General features: G+C 43.4%; 1 long non-coding RNA gene across 1 annotated transcript; it reads right to left on the bottom strand.

The window, feature by feature from the left end:
* Window positions 1-848: 848 nt before the first annotated feature.
* LOC117244103 lies at window positions 849-5202 on the bottom strand. Its single transcript, XR_004496560.1, has 3 exons — window positions 4899-5202; window positions 3267-3373; window positions 849-3152 (listed from the first exon to the last, which is right to left on the bottom strand). It is a non-coding gene; the product is annotated as an uncharacterized LOC117244103 (long non-coding RNA).
* Between the last annotated feature and the right edge of the window lie 349 nt (window positions 5203-5551).

Below are 5551 nucleotides of genomic sequence, written 5' to 3' on the forward strand. Positions count from 1 at the left end.
CAACTCCTCCATATGTTCAGCTCTGGGGCTTCCAGAGCCTGCTGCACTTTGTCATTCAGTAATCAAAGGGCCTCTCCTCCAGGCATTTTGCCATCTTCCCTTTGAACTCATGAAACACCATCCAAACACCACCCTTTGGAAAAGACTTCCTGAGGTCCTAAACTCCACCACTGCTTCCATGGAGCACCAGCTCCTTTTGTGCTGATCCTGGTTTACTTGTTTACCTCCCTATAATTTGGTAGCAGGAGAGGTCACCCCGTTCCCTGTGTGAAATTCCAACATCTCTCTTGGTAAAGACCATCTCTGTGTGACAAAGGCTGGCCAGCTCCCCAAGCACACTGAGAATAAAGTACTCTGGCCCAGAACAGACTTCTGTCCTTGAACAGAGGGGAGTTAGGAGGGATGGATGGATTGCCCAAGAGATGGAGGTAGGTGCCCATGCCAGGGAGCAGCTTGGTGGTGTCTGAGGTGACCTAGTACTGGGTCCATGACCAGATGGGGATGTCCAGCAGGCACATGAGGAGCAGCCAAATGCGGGAATGGGTGCAGGGGGATCCCAGGAGCCAGGCAACGGGGGCACTCAGGGCCCTGGCAGCCAACAGCAAAGGCCAGACACACTGCTTTAGGGGTTTTTGGCTTGTTTTCCACCTTCCAGAGGAAAGAGGCTGTGACAGGAAAGTAAGAATTAATCTCCTGGCTCAATCTCAAAGTCCAGTCTGTTCAGCAATTCTGATGCAGACTAGTGTTGGATGCTTCCCAGGGTATAGAAAAACCTGTGTTTTTCATCCCAACACCAGGAGTTAAACACTGGCTTCCAGGAGGCCATTCAAGAGTTTTTTCCACTTTATTCTCATTTGGTTTAGCAACAACAATAGTAATGCTGGGTATTCCTGATTGCACCCGCTCCCCTTTGAGAACACGAGGCAATAGGGAAGCGGAACTGGAAACGATTCCTGTGGCTAAAATCTGCAGAACAGAGGTGAACTGTTGGCTGAGCCAGCACGGGCTCATACAGATATCTGAGAATGTTCTGGGCAGGAAAACTCTTCTTCTGGGAAACAGGAAGACCCCCCAAAAGGCATTAGCAAACATTTTTTTAACTTCCTGATCACATAGCTGTGTTTACACCACCCGCGTTATTTATTGGCCATGTGCTTGACAAGCACTTACCATGAGGAATACTAATTCAAGGTGGCAGTAAATTTCAGGAAGACAAGCAATTTTCAATCAACACCTTTTCAAATAATACTATTTCCAGCCTTACCTAAACTCAGGGACCTGCTTATATGGAGATTTGTATGGTAAATAATTTACGTTCTCCATACATTTGTTTCAAATATGTGAAAGAAATATTTCTGTTTAATTTTCTACTAAAGCCAAATTATATTTTCATAAGCTAATGAATAGTATCCCACCTTTATATACTTGCTGGTTTTCTGATTTCTGTGTCAGAATGTCTCTATTTGAGGTCTGAAGGGAATTATATCACTTGCTTTGACCTGGCAGGCAGTTGCCTAAGGAATGTATAGTGAGAATAAAGCCAATTAGGTATTTAGATGGCCTCTCCTGTTCTCCCAGGAACACTTTTATATCCATACCAAACATTTCTGACTCTCAAGACAGTTGTAGCTGCACTCACTGTTTTTCACAGTTTCCCAAAAGTGAACGACACAGCAGCTGGGGCTGGCTCTAGTTTGGGGGAGCAGGAGATTAATTTGTCAGTCAAACAGCCAGAGTTACAGAGATTTTGAAAGTGTGGATCAAATCCCTGTCCACAGCACATCATCACCTCAAACTGAGATCAACACATGGAATAGATTGATGAGGGCACAGCAAAATCAATCCCCTATATGCTATAAAAACCTATCGGCACGTGTGAGGACACGTGTGATGTGGTATTTACAAAATTGTGGTTATGCATGACAGTAGATTCCTCTGTTTATGTAATCATCGTATTGGCATTCACTACAACCTGCTTGCAGAAACGTATTTTGAATTTTCAAAGCATGGCTAAGCTGGCAGGTGCTGTGTGAGTCAACATCGAACTGCAAAATTGCATGTGAATGATGTCCTATCATACGTGAATATCGGTGCTATACAGGGACATGAAAGAAACCTTCATAAGATTTAAGTTAAGTATACTTTAATTAAAATTAATTATGGCAATGATCTCAAACTGGATGCAATCACAGCTGATGACTTTGTTTAAAAAACGTGACAAAAGTTCAAAGCACAGCCCTGAGTTTTAACTGCTGGAGATGTCTTTTTGTTGGTTTTTGCAATCAATTTTTCAGATTCTCAGGAAGTCCCTAAAGCTTTGTTGTTGCTGATTATGTAAAAATATGATTTTTTTTTATTTATTACCCCCTATAATAAAAAAGAAAAGTGTCTTCTAAGGAGAGGGTGGATGAGCTGTAAAGGATTACATGTACCCAGGTTTTTGCCGGCTGATACAGTGCATCCTTGCCATGCAGAAGGACACCAGGTCAGTGCCTCACACTGCCAAATTGAGCCACCCAAGAAGAAACCCAGCAGCCACCAGGGTGGTTAATCACCAACACTGTCTTTGGTGCTCCAGCTCTGTGCCCTCAGCTCTTCCCTCGGGCCTTCACCATCCCTTTCAGAACATACAGGAAGCAGGTTCCTGGGAGAAAACAACAGCACTCAGACTCGGTATGAGTGAGCCAGGCTGCAGGTCACCTGGGGAAAAAGGGAAATTTCTTCTGCTGATGGAACTGGTTCAGCTCCAGTGAGCTCATTAGGAGGATTTGTGTTTGCATCAGCTGCACATCTGTCTCCCAGCTTCCCTCGCTTACTCCTTCCATGGATGAAGGGGTCTGAAAAAGAGCCCCGGAATGTCACTCTAAGAGGCTGTTTTGATGCAGGGACAGGCAGGGCAGAGTCACTTTTGTGTGTGACAAACCAGGCGTAGCATCAACACTATCGATGTGCATCGGGCCTGCTTTCAGCACCCCTGAGCCACCACAGCCTCGCCAGCACCACTGAGAGCGTGGTGGGAAACAGCAGGCTGGCAGCTCACCAGGAGAAACAAGGCTGACCTTGCTGTGCCTCATCCGAGCCCCTCTCTTCTGGGGATGTCACAAATCCAAGATGCTGAACTTGATGGCAAGTGGGAACTTTGCAGCTGGACTCTGCAGAAATGCAATTAATGCATCAGTGTAAATTAGCTTCATTTTATTTATCCACGAAACACCAGGCTGATGAGAGTCCCATGGTTCTGCTACTTAGAGCTCCTTTCTGATTACCTTGGTGGGCACATCCTCTGTTACGTTTCTTCTGAGTTTCCCCTTCTTTCTTTTTCCCTTTTCCCATGTGTTGCGCAATGTGGTGCTGGCTGTGAGCGTTTAGTGAGCTACAAAGAAACAAAAGTGTACCATTTCCCATGAGACTTAAACCAAAACACAGCAAAAGGTGGTGTAGCAACTTTATGAAGAGCAAGGGAAGCCAGCAGGGCTCCTGAAACACCTCTATAGCAGTGTTTCATTAAGTTTTATAACTAAACAGGGCTTATTGCTTCATTGAATGTAAAATAATGTTGCAGACTCAGGGCAGTGATATTTTCCTGTCAGCAGTGTGACCATACAAGCACTCCCCACAGCCACCTCTGGGCTGCTCAGGTGAAGGCTTCCATCCATGGCCAAAGCCACATTTTGAAACCAAAAATGGAACCACAGGGATAAGAAAAATGCTCTTCCTCTGATGAAGCAACAATGGCAAAATAAGCCACCAGCACATACAGAAACAACAGCAGCAGTAGAGTCTTTTTTCTGTATTAATCACATTGATTGGGGGATTTTTATCACTCCAGGAAGAAGTTTTACCATTACAGGTGCTGTCTCTGCTGTAATCTTTGCTGGCAAAATCCTACCAACAAAAACATCCCTACAGCAGACTTCAGTCACTCCCGGCTCTGCATCTTAAGATGTGGATGCAAATATTCTGTTTGAATTAACTGAAAAAACATGGTCTTTCTACTCCTAGCAGTATTAAACAGCTCCCCACACATCCTCTTATTCATATTAATTTATTCACAGCTTTAAATATGTTTTCCCAGCTGCTGAGGCAAACCTTATTCACACTTATGACAATACAGATTTTAAATCTGTATCAATCTGATAATATTCAGACATACATCTTGAAAGAACAATTTGAGCCATGACAACAGAAGCAAGTACATTTGTTTATCACCACTGTGGTTATTTGTAACACTGTGGTTGCTTGAAAAAGACAAGATCCTTTTAAGTAAATCTTTTGGCACTCACTAAGATGTATGTAGATGTAGATAGCAAATTTTCAACAACTAAAGCCATGTATTCTCAATAATGACTGTAACAGTGAAACTGTTTTTCATGTTATTACTGATGGGATGATTGGTTTGAATATTGCAAAGTATGGGACATGAGAAAGTGTGGTTGTTACATTTTGAAAAAGCTCTCCATTCTGTTTCCATAACACAGGGGAAGTCATAATTAAAGTAATTTGTAAAGATGGTATTACATTAGTGGTGCCACACAAATCAAACAAGGCAAACAACTGTTTGAAATTGTTTTTGATATCCATTACATGTTTTGTGCAATTAAAGTGATACTTCTGTAGCTGCCAGTTAAAAAAACCTTAAAAACTTCCTGTAGTGGTGCTCAGCAATATAACCAGAGGAACGAGCTGGATCTGGTGCAGTGTGAGAATGGTGAGCAAGAAGAATTGAACAAATATATATATGTATATATATATATATATATATTTTAATAAACGGCCACTGAAGGAAACAGAATCAGAATAAGAGTAACACAACACTTAATTCAGCACTGTGATTTATAACAATCTTAATGGCAAGATGAAGACTTTAAGCAAAAGAGCCAACTTCACCCATGCTGTACCTGCAGAGATGCCATGAAGACACTGAGCTACTTCATGGAAGGAACAAAGTCTGCTGCCTTTATTTTTCAAGAGTCACATTTTGGAGCCTTTGAGCTGGAGGGATCTGTATTTTTGGGAGACAAGGCAAGACCTTCAGCTAGTACAAAAAAAGGCAGAGTTGCCAGCTTCCATCCATTCTTCTTGGATGTTTCATGTCCAGCCCACTCAGCCTCAGGTGACACCCTGTTTCCTGTTCTGGTTTTGAGGCTACTTTGACACAGGATTTTTCCTTCCAATAGTAATTAGCTCCCCTTAATAATGAAGTTGGAGCTCACAAGCTTCCCCAGCAGATGCTGGCTGCAGATTGTATTGCAGATCCCAGCCAGTGAGGAGTGGCAAGCATTCAGCACAGATGGCACTACCAGGCAGCTTTGCTGATGTTTTCTTTTTTTTCCAAAACCCTCAACTGACAAGGTGAGGACTAACCAAAACCCAGCTCTGTTGTAGTGATGGGCTGGAAGAATGAATCACTTCAACCTGTCAGCAGTGGGGAGCAAGGCTGGGGCACAGGCCACATCCTTGTCCTGCATCCAGACGAGTCTTTGGAGAGTTGTCCCAGGCCATGTGCAAACAACACAACTTCCTCACAAGGGGAAGCAGAGGAGCACACACT

This window comes from Parus major, chromosome 3, assembly GCF_001522545.3.
Source record: "Parus major isolate Abel chromosome 3, Parus_major1.1, whole genome shotgun sequence".
Taxonomy (NCBI): domain Eukaryota; kingdom Metazoa; phylum Chordata; class Aves; order Passeriformes; family Paridae; genus Parus; species Parus major.